Source organism: Rhinolophus sinicus, chromosome 8 (genome assembly GCF_057876585.1).
Source record: "Rhinolophus sinicus isolate RSI-liver-muscle chromosome 8, RSI-T2T, whole genome shotgun sequence".
Lineage (NCBI taxonomy): Eukaryota > Metazoa > Chordata > Mammalia > Chiroptera > Rhinolophidae > Rhinolophus > Rhinolophus sinicus.
The window spans coordinates 12964259-12976300 of NC_142508.1; positions in this window are offsets into that span (position 1 = coordinate 12964259).

Genomic DNA, 12042 nt, shown 5'->3' on the forward strand with positions numbered 1-12042 from the left:
GCAGAACCACTGGCTAAGCTGAAGCCATAATTGTGCTATTGCTTTGCCCTAAACAAAACAATATAGTCGATGTGTGTGTTTTGACTAGAGGCTCAAAGAAAACTCCAATTCTAGACCCAAGTTTTTTATTTGTTAGCAGTTTGACATGTGGCAATTCTCTAAGCTTCTGTAGGGCTCAATTTCCTTCCTCTTGGAACATGGGGATGGTACACCTGCCCCTCTGCCTTGCAGGGTTGCTGTGAGCAGAGTAAAGTGAGGTAAGGTACGTGAAAGAGTTTAGCAACTTAATTAGTATGAGGTAGCTTTTGCTGCTGATGCCCTAAAACATAGTGGCTTATTATAACAACAATTTTATTTAGCTGATGATTTTTGTGGGCTGGCCAGACTGGGCGGTCAGCACAGCTTAGTTGATCATTGCTGAGTTCACTCATGTACCCATGGGAAACTGACAAGATGGCTAGTGGATGGCCGATCTAGGATGGCCTCAATCACATGTCTGGTGATTGTCAAGCTGCAGGTCTGGGTAACAGGAGTGACGAGGCTATGTGTAGCTCATCATCATCCAGGAGACCAGCTGGGACTTCTTCAGGTGGCAGCCTCAGGGTTCTAAGAGTAGACATGCTCCACTGTGTGCATGCTTTCCAAGTCTCTGCTTGGGTCACATTTGCTGACATCCCATTGGCTGAGCCCAGAATCAGGTGGGAGGGCATTCAAAGTTCCATGGTAAGGAAGTGCGGACGGATGGATGCAGGGGAGGAGAAGAATTTATGGCCATTTTTGCAATCTACCAGACCAACTGCCAGTTGGCAAAGCAGCAGCAGATGTTCTAGCACGCCTACATCAGTCTCCAACATCACCGGTGGGAGCTGTAGGGTCTGTGCCCAGTGGCAGAGGCACTGGGGTACTTGCTAAAGCCATTCCACGCTGTGCTTTGAGTGTTATTCTCAGCTGGGTGGCCTCCCAAGCTTAACTGCCTGGCCTTCCCAAAAAGTCTGTGAAGCACCTGATATTCTTTAATAAATTCCTGGTTTTGTTTTTGTTTCGGCTAGCTAGAGTTGTTTTTACTTTTTTTAATTAAGAATCCTGATGCTGACAGTTTTCTAAGGCTGGAGTTTGGTGGCTTTAAACACCCATGATGAAAAAGGCAGTTTTGGTTTTATTTTTTTGCAAATAAAATGTCTACTTCACCTACTCCTATGTGTACCATGTTTCCCCGAAAATAGCACCTAGCTGGAGAATCAGCTCTAATGCGTCTTTTGGAGCAAAAATTAATATAAGACCCAGTCTTATATTATATTATGTTAGATAAGACCGGGTCTTATATTATAGTAAAATAAGACCGGGTCTTATATTAATTTTTGCTCCAAAAGACGCATTAGAGCTGATTGTCCAGCTAGGTCTTATTTTCAGGGAAACAGGGTATGTATTCATGTAATCCAGTTAGGCTTTAAATACACAAGTTCTGGACTCCCCGAGTATCAAAACAGATGGTTTGAGAAAAGACGGAAAATGAACTCCATTTCAGCCACTTAGAAAAACAAACACTTAAAATTTTATGTGAAAAAAAAATCTAAGCTCTCTAGCTCCACTCAGTGTCCTGTCAAGCTTACGTGACACCATATCAGTTTGTAACAGAATGAAAATGAAAGTGGCTCACTGTGGCTTCATTGGACAATCTTATTCTTTGGCCAATTTTAGAGGGACCTCTCAATTAAAAAAAATTATTTTCGAACTAAAAACAGTATGGAATAGTGGCCAAGAGAATGGTCTGTGGAGTTAGATAGGCCTGGATTTGAATTCTGCTGCAACCGTCTACTAGCTCTGTGACTTGGGGCCTAACTCAGCTTTTCTGAGTCTCTCTGTAAGACGAGGATAATAAAAGCGATCACATCATAGTAAGGCTGTATTTAGCAAGGTCTAAAGGGCTGGCTTAATTTTGCCAGTAGAGAATGACTCTTGGGAGTAATCCATCACACCCACATGAAAAAATTTTAAATCAAGATTTAAAATATAGCACTTTCACAAGACTTCAAGTCATAAAAATCATCATCATTTTCCTTTCATTGTGATGTTAATCACAGCATCATTTCCAGAAGTGGTGTATTTATAAGTATAGAAGTCTTCCTCCCCTTCTCTCTCTCTCTCTCTCTCTCTGTCTCACTGCGGTAAAAATCATATAGCATTAAATTTACTACCTTAAACATCTTTAAGTGTACAGTTCAGCAGTTGTTTAGCATATTCATAGTGCTGTGCCTCAGATCTCTAGAACGTTTTCATCTTGAAAAACTGAAACTCTATACCCTTTAAACACTAATTCCCCCTTCCCCCAGCCCTTAGCAACCATCTCTCTAATTTCTGCTTTTATGATGTTGATGACTCTAGAGACCTCGTATAACTGGAATCATACAGTATTTGTCCTTTTGTGACTGGCTTATTTCACTTAGCTTAATGTCCTCGAGGTTAAGCCATGTTGTAGCCTGTGCCAGGATTTCCTTCTTTCATCAGGCTGCATAATATTCCATTGCATTATATGCCACACTTTCTTTCTCCGTTCATCTGTCAGTGAACAGTTGGGTTTCTTCCATATCTTGGCTAAAGTAAACGATGCTGCAATGGATGCGTGTGTAACTCCTTCTTCAAGATCCTGGTTTGAATTCTTTTGAATATATACCTAGAGGTGGGACTGCTGCATCACATGGTAATTCTATTTTTAATATTTCAAGAAACCTCTATGCTTTATCATATATTTACCATAATGGCGGCACCATTTGACAAACCCATCCAAAGTCACAAGGGTTCCAATTTCTCTGCATCCTTGTCAAAACTTGTTATTTTCTGTTCTTTTGATTGTGGACATTCTAACGGGTATGAGGTGGTATCTCATGATAGTTTTGACTTACATGTCTCTTATAATTAATAATGTTGAATATCTTTTTTACGTGCTTGTTGGCCATTTGTGTATCTTCTTTGGAGAATTGTCTATTGAAGTTCCTTGTTCACTTTTTAATTAGGTTATTTGGATTTTGTTGTTGAGTTGTAAAAGTTCCTTATATATTTTGGATATAACCTCTTACCATATGTATTATTTGCAAGTATTACCTCCCATTCCATAGGTTGCTTTTTCACTCTGTTCACTGTTTCCTTTGATGCATAGTCCTATTTGTCTATTTTTGATTTTGTTGCTTATGCCTTTGGTGTCATTCCCAAGAAATCAGTGCCACATTCAATGTCCCAAACCTCTTCCCTTATGTTTTCTTCTAGTTTTATTGGTTCGTCTTATTATTAGGTTTTTAATCCATGTTGACTTAATTTTTATATATGGTGTAAAGTAAGAGTCCAGCTTCATTCTTTTGCATGTGGATATCCAGTTTTCCCAACACCATTTGTTGAAGAGACTATGTTTTTCCCACTGTGTAGTCTTGGGACACTTGTCAAAAAGGGGCATTGATGTAAAGGTTTATTCCTGAAATTATTCTAACATTTTTGTTCCATTTGTCTATATACCTGTCTATATGCCAGCCCTACGCGGTCTTGATTACTGTTGCTTTGTAGTATGTTTTGAAATCAGGAAGTGTGAGGCCTCCACCTTTGCTCTCCTCTTTGAAGATTGTTTTGACTATTCAGAGTCCCTTAAGATTCATTTTTAGGATTTTTTTCCTACTTATGCAAAGAATGCTGTGTTTTATGTTATTTTTTTGATGTGTGACAGCAAATGAGATTATTTTCTTAATTTGCTTTCCAGGTTGGCCATTGTTAGTGTATAGAAACACATTTGATTTTTGCGTGTTAATTTTGTATCTTGAAACTTTGTTGAAATCATTTCTTAATTTGAACAGGTTTTGTGGAATCTTCAGGGTTTTCTACATATAAGATCATGTCATCTGTGTACAAAAATAATTTTACTTTTTCCTCTCCAATTTGGGTGCCTTTTGTTTCTTTTTTGGTGTCAGAATAATGCTGACCTCATAGAAGGAGTTTGGAAGTATTCCCTCATCTTCAATTTTTGGAAAAGTTTAAGAAGCATTGGTATTAATTCTGCTTTAAATATTTGGTAGAATACTCTGGTGAAGCTATCTAGTCCTAGACTTCTTTGTTGAGGGGCTTTCAATTACTTCTTTAATCTCCTTACGAGTTATATGTCTATTCAGATTTATTTCTAATGATTCACTGTTGGTAAATTGTATATTTGTAGGAATGTATTCATTTTTTCTATGTTATCCAATTTGTTGGCATATAATTGTTCATAGTACTATGCTATAATTATTTTTATTTCTGTGATATCAGTTGTAATGTCCCCTCTTTCATTTCTAATTTTACTTATGAGTCTCATCCCTTTTTTTCTTAGTCTAGCAAAGGGATTGTTAATTTTGTTGATCTTTTAAAAACAAAAACTCTTGGTTTTGTTTTGCTTTCCTATTATTTTGTATTCTCCATTTCATTTATCTCTGTTCTAATCTTTATTATTTCCTTCTTTCTGCCAACTTTTGGTTTAGTTTGTTCTTCTTTTTCTAGTTCTTAGAGATGTTAATTTAGGTTGATTTGAGACGTGTGTAAGGTAAGCACTTGCTATTATAAACTTCCTCCTTAGTATTGCTTTCACTATATTCCATACATTTTAATACATTGTGTTTGCATTTTATCTCCAAATATTTTCTAAATATCCTTGTGATTTCCCCTTTGACTAATTGTTTAAGAGTGAATTATTTATGTCCACATTTTAGTGGATTTTCCTCTTTTCTTTCTCATTGATTTCTAGTTTTATTCCATATGGTAGAGTAAGATATTTTATACAATTTTAATCTTGTTAAGATTTATTTTGTGGCTTAACATGAGGTCTATCTTGGAGAATGTTCCATGTGCACTTGAGAAGAATGTGTATTGTGCTGTTTTGAGGTGGAGTGTTCTGTGTATGTCTGTTAGGTCCAATTGTGTTGTTCAAGTCCTCTGCCTCCTTACTAATCTTCTGTCTGGTTGTTTTATCCATAACTGAAGGGGAATTATCAAAATCTACTATTATGGTGTTGCTGTCCATTACTCCCTTCAGTTCTGTCAATAATTCATATGTTTGGAAGCCTTCATGTCTCTTTTAATATGATAGGATTTGCCATTCTCATAGGGATTGTATTTCACAATGGTTGAGTGGGAATGTTGCCTTGGGGAGACTGTATGCTCAGATGGCTAAGCTCTTCAGTGGTAACGAGGGCTTGGGCCACTGGACCATTCTCCTGCTTCAAAGACCTTCCATATCCTCCATTCATCTCACCATGGCCCAATCTGCCTTCTGTCTATTGTTCCAATCCTATTTCATGATGCTTCACTGCTCATTACAGCACTCAAGCTACCCTGACTTTAGGTGTTACGTTTCTTAAAAACCCTTTTCTGCCTCAGCATGCACATATTTATGCATGTTTGCAAGCATGCAGACACACACACACAGTATCATTCAAGGTTTAGTATATGTGAAATCTACAAAAAAAAGGATAGTTTAGCACTAAAGGGGGATACATTTGTGAAATTCTGGAGAGTAACTTTGCATGACTTTATTTGGCTCCCAGCTTCATGAGGCAAAGAACTTAATCAAGTCAATTCTCTGCCATTCAAGAGAAAAGAAACCAAGTGAGATCCAGCATAAGTAAGTCAGAGGGCTCTGGGGGAGCCTAAGAGGCCTGAAGGATGAGCAGATATTAGGCAGGCAATGAAAAGAGGGCAAGGTGGGGCACATGACAGAGGGGAGGCAAGTGCAAAGGCAGAGCTTTAAAAGAGTGCTGGTGTCTCTGAAAGTTTACATGAGCAATATGTGGTCACCCTGACAAATCTTTGGAAGGGACTGGAAGAGAGTACAAGTGGAGGCAGGGGGATCAACCAGAAGACTGTTGAAATCTTTTAAGGGAGAAGAAGATGGTGTGACTTAAGGCTTGAGCAGTGAAGATGAGGAGATGGATTTGAAAGGTATGAGGAGAGAGAATCAACAGGACTCAACAACTAATCAGAAGAAGTCAAGTCAAGGGTGACAGCAAGGATAATGGCTGGGTGTCCGAGCGCATCAATGGGACGGGTGTTGCCACACAAGTCTCTAGAAACTGGAGACTTGGTATTAGTTTCTATTTTAAATTTAAAACTGTTGGCCTCATTCCCAGGTTACAATCCCATGGGGATCCATGATAATTTATATTTACAATTTATGTTTACATTTACATAGGCTGAGCTCTGTAGCTACATAGAGAAAAAAAAAAAAAAAATCCCACAATCAATTCAAGGCCCTTTTAGGCATGACCTTTCGTAAATAGCCAAAGCTAGATTTGCAGTCAAATCCAGGGGCATTTATGAATAAATACTGACCCCCAGTGTCTAGGAGCAGAAACAAAGATTATAAAATACCAAGAGTCCCAGGAGAGCACCTGGAATCCCAGCTACGAATAACATTCCCTGCAATTGAATTCAGAACACTGGGGGGGGGGGGGGGGGGGGGGGGGCTTCAGAAATAAAAGTACTAACTGATGGCTGGTGGTTGCCTGGAGAATGCCAACCAATGTTCTATAGATCAACTGTCAGAATGGACTAAATGGCCTCCTCAATCATGAATGCACAGCTACGTAACACCTTTGCCCTCTCTGCTCCAAGGTCCAGGTTCAACTACTCCAAAGAGTCTTTTCACAAAAAGGGTAGATTTATTGCAATAAGTGTGACTAGTACAAACTCTAGCTCTGATTCCCCACTTAGGCCAATGGCACATCAAATGAAGTTTCCTCTTGTGTGGATGCAGGGCAGTGTGGTCAGTGGACACTTCCTTTTCAATAACTGTGTGGCGAGAGGAAATTCATGAGAAATTCTTGAGTAAACTCTGCAACAAAATCATCCCTTCAGTTGGAGTTGCTTCTCTTGAGAAAGTAAGCATCTCACATCTTGGCCAATCATTCCTGCATTGCTGTTTCTATTGCTGCAATAGCTGGCATCTATTGTCTGCAGAATGGAAACTAGGCACTGGCTCTTTGGAGACGTGCTGATGTCACATTTGAGGCTATGCTGAAGTTTAAAACACAGTAAAAAACTTGGCTTTGCAGAGAAGTAAATGACCAGGTTGAGCAATGAAGCTGTCTGGCAAAGGGAGAGCTTCGTTCATGATAACAGGATCTTTTTCATGAACCTTGTTCTTAAAGTGGGAAGAGACGTAAGGCTTATGTGGCTGACCACAACATAAATAAATGACAAATGTTTGGTGCCAACAGGGTTCATCTGACTTCTTTGGGGCAATGAGAAGCCTTCATGAGGGCCACTGACCCTCAGCAGTGTTAGAAGGATGCTTGGAGGAAGAGCAGAAACCATGGCTGCTTGAGTCACGTGGATTCAAGCTTGGCTCTGATACAAGGGGTACTTGCCAGGTGGTTGCTGCAGGGGGCTGAAATTCACGGAAACAGAGGCCCAGAGATTAAGAAGATTGGGAGCCAAATAATGGCTTTAAGAAGAGATGCCACACTAAGGCTCTCTTCTTAAAGAGATAATATAATATAAAATATAATATAACATAACATAACATAACATAACATAACATAACATAACATAACATAACATAATATAATATAATATAATATAATATAATATAATATAATAGCGGGTCTTATATTAATTTTTGCTCCAAAAGACGCATTAGAGCTGATTATCCGGCTAGGTCTTATTTCCAGGGAAACAATATGATGCAGGCTTAAAAGTGCTCCCCTTACCTAACAAGGACTGAGATTTCAAAAAGAATAAGTCCAGAAACCGTTCATCTTTATCCAGTCACTGCATACACTAAGACAAGTTTTAGTGACTGTACTTAACACAAGGTTTAGTCAACTTTTTTTGTCAATGATTTTCTCCTGTCATTATTTTCCGATTTTATTTCGAAAAATTTCGAGCCTACAGAGGTGCTGGAAGAATAATACAATAGTACATTATAAACTCTTCCTTCAGTTCATCAATTATAACATCTACCATGTCATATCTTGTCCAATCAGGGACATGGTGTTCGTCGAACTATTTGAATACAAGCTGTAGACATCATAACACCTCACCCTTAAATTCTTCAGCCCCCAAAATATCCTTCGTAACTTTTAATTAAGCTATCTATCTAAGGTTCAAATGTTGAAGCCCTAATCCCCAACATGATGGAATGTGGAGGTGGGGCCTTTGGGAGGTAAATAAGGTTAGAGGAGATCAACGAGGTTGGACCCCTCCATGATGAGATTAGTGTTCTTATGAGAGAAAGAGCCCACAGCCCCTTTTCTTTGTCCACCATGTGAGGATACAGCAATAAGTTCTCTGCCTGAAAACAAGGAAGAGGGCCCTCATTAGACACCAAATCTGCCAGCACCTTGATCTTGGACTCCCCAGTCTCCAGAACAGTGAGAAATCAATGTCTATTATTTAAGCCAGCTAGACTGTGGTATTTTGTTATAGCAGCCTGAGCAACAAATGGTCTGTATTCCTTTATCATCATTCTTTTCTTTAATCTCAAATTGTCCCAATTTGGCACTGGAAGCCAATTTTTGTGTTCCATCAGTCTTTGGATATTTCCTTCTTTTCTGACTCAAGATGTTCCAAGCTCACATTATACTTTATCTGCCCCAAACCTGGAATCAACCAACATCCCTGGTTCTGTGGCGTAGTACTTCAAAAGCAAAACCAAGGAAATAGGTGTGCTCATTATTACTATGTTGTTGCTTCTAGGACCTTTCAGAGGACAAAGCCAGATCTGGGGCTGGGGAGCCGGAAAGGCAGGTATGGTGTTGGGAAGAGGTGCGAGCACACACACACACACACACACAAACAAACACACACACACACACACACACACACACACACGTCGCGTGTGCGTTCATACAAATATCTCCAGTTCAAAACCAATAAAACAGCGCTCTTCAACTTCCTCCATTTTCTATCTCCCTTCTTCCATAGTAACCTGATTTACAAGAACATCAACAAATCTGCTCATTTTTTAAACCTACAAAATTGTTTCAGGATTACTTATTTAAAAATAATCCCAGGAACATTTTCAACTTTAAACACTTGAATTTAACATCAGTCACCAAGGCATCCCACATTATCCTTCAGAAGTCACACATCATAGAAAAACCAACCTCTAAAGAGCAACCAGAGATAATACAGACTAGTTATACAAGTCAAGACTCGAATGAATAACTTAGCAATGGTGGTCATTTGGTTTCTCTCGAGTACCAAAAGGACAAAGTTCAGGACAGATGACTGACGGCTTCTATTGTAACTCATCAAAGACCGTTTAAATGGTTTTCCTTTTCAAAATCTATCCTATTTGATGTTTGGCATTTGTTTCCAAATAACGTAGTGGGCTGGGGGGAAGAGAGTGAGGAGATGGCCAACCTTTAAAAAATTATCAAAGGAAGTTACATTTATTTTATTTTATTTTTTGGCATCCTAAGGTCTTGAAGACTAAACTATATAGCTAGGTGATCCTCCAATAAATACAAATTTACCAATTATGGGATAGGTAGGGGGAAAAAAGAGTCACTTTAATCCCACCTGTCATTTTGCCAGGTAACTGTCATTAGAGGGAGATTGAATGATTAAAATATTCTTTCATTTTGGATGTTTCATATTCCCCTTGGGATGAGTGATTTAAATTCCCCTCACGGTCCAATGTGAAAACCCTCAAGCTACAGTATAACATGGCACCTGCTGCAGCCAGATCTGCCGTGAGGCAAGGTAGGATTTAATAAAATGAATGCTGTTATAAAAGAGCCAAAAACTTACAGAAATTCAATTATGCACAACACAAAAACAGGAAACATGATCCATATCTGCAACGTTGAGACAATTTCAGTGTATTTCTGAGGGAAGAAGATATGAAAGGCTTTCTGGGTAAGAGGGAAGTTGAACTTTTGAAAAGATTTATCACTTTGTAAAAGCATAAGAATGAATTAAAAGTGACCCTGGGGATAATGAAACTTCTGTCTAGTGAAGCTGTTTCCCCTACCTATCCCATTTTGTCAAAAATGGTAAGGGGCTGGGAAAATAAAGAAGTCAATATAACAAAAATGGAGGGAAGGTAACTGACTCCTGACTTGTCTCTCCTGAGGGTGGCAATATGACCAGGAGGATTTCTGCTTTTAGCCACCAAGTTGGCCAATTGCTGCCCAATGAGGATTGGCTTGAACAGTCTCACACACTGACCAAAAGAGCATTTCTTACCCCCAAACCTATAAAGCATGGGAGGCTTCCAAGGCTAGAAGACAACCACTGCCATTGATGTGCACAGGCAGTAACTGCATTTTACTAAAAATCGTTATATCCAAGATGAGACGTCATCTGCAAATTTTGGGCAAACGAATCTGGCAATAGCCAGATCACATTAAGAAATCTTCCTTACGCATCTTTTCAAAGAAAAATGTGTGACATAGTGTATTCTAACCAAGGATGCTTTGTTAATTCAGGGCTCAAGTTAGTATTAGATAATTCCAGAACCTGTATTTTCTGAAGCAGAACTTCTGCTCCTATAGGAAAACAAAGTCACAGTGTACTGGGATACAGTGTTTATCCGAGATATTTAAAAATTAAAACTCTAGGAGAGTCGTCTTGCTACTGCCCTCATCTTACCACACTGGACCCATACTGGGACGCTCATTTTAGCCTGGGCAGAGAAGACGTGTATAGCTGGCACCAGGGCAAGCCCAAACCGGCAGCAGGATGGGCTGCCCTCTCCAAGGATTAAATTTCTAGACAAGTTGTCTACCATTTCCTTAACATAAAAAAAAAATAAATTAATTAATTAAAAAAAAAAATCTTTTTTTTTTTTTGGTCCTAGCTTAACATAGAACAGGAGGATGATGCCAAGACGGGGATGCAGGGTAGGCAGCCCCCCAGGCTCCTCCATGAACAGTGATGAATACCTTGTAAAAAGTCATGCAGAGAAAACAGGTTCACTAGGTGGCCTAAAGTTGAAGTGCTGGACTTACTAAAAATCATTTTACGTGAAGTTTTCACCAATGTCTTTTCATTGATTTCAGCCAAGATCTCAAAAACAAGAAAACCAAATTGTATCAGAAAGTATCCAAAAAATGATCCCGACTTTAGGAAGTCTGCAAGATTCCAGAGTGACTGGGTGTGAGCATAGCTTTGCGTGCAGAAGCACGTCGTCTTGCTAGGGGGACCCCTGGAAATGGACAAGGGAAGATTTCAACTCTAGGATCTCGAGCTGCATGAAGACATGGCCACCCCTTGGGCTGGAAAATTCAGAGGCCAATTTCAGGGATAAAGCTGTTCCAAAATGGTCTGAGTTGCAGCCTGACCATAGGTTTTGATTTGTAGGAAGATTTGGCAATTGGTAGTTGACTCTGATCTCTGAATTCTAAACAGCGTCATTTGGTTAAGCCACTGGACTACAAAAAGGACTACAGTAGAGAAACCAGTAATTGGCCAGAAACTTAAAGTATCCACGTTCCATGTCCTTAAGTATCACAGATGTGGCCAGCTGTGAGCAAACCCGGCTCATCTCCTTTTTCAGCCATCATTAGCCCCTGCTCTATAAGTCTTGCTTTAAGGATTAAATGGAAACCAAGCAGTAGTAAGTTTCCTTCTAATGCCAGTTTTATTATAAAATGGATAAAAAGAAGCTAATCCACCCCTGGAAAGCTATAAAGAAAAAGAAGGTAAATATCTATTACAGCTGCAAAATTTTTACATGACTTTCATCACTGAAATATGTTACTTGCTTAGAAATAAGGCAATAGCTTGAAGAAATGATGACTTAGACGCCTATAGTATCGAGAGATGTAGCATGGAAAACAGTATCATTAAGATTGATTGATAAACGATCGATTCTGTCCATGGCTACTCTAAGCTACGTACTGTAATCTTTTGCCCTCAGCATATCAACAACAAATGCACGTGACAAGCTGCAGTATACCATTTCCTCTGCTCCTGGGAATACAATTACACCCACATTATACCTTCTCCCTGACCCCAACCTTCAATTTATAGAGAAATCGGAGTGTGTGTGTGTTGAAAAAAGTGCAACTCTTTGAGTGTGAC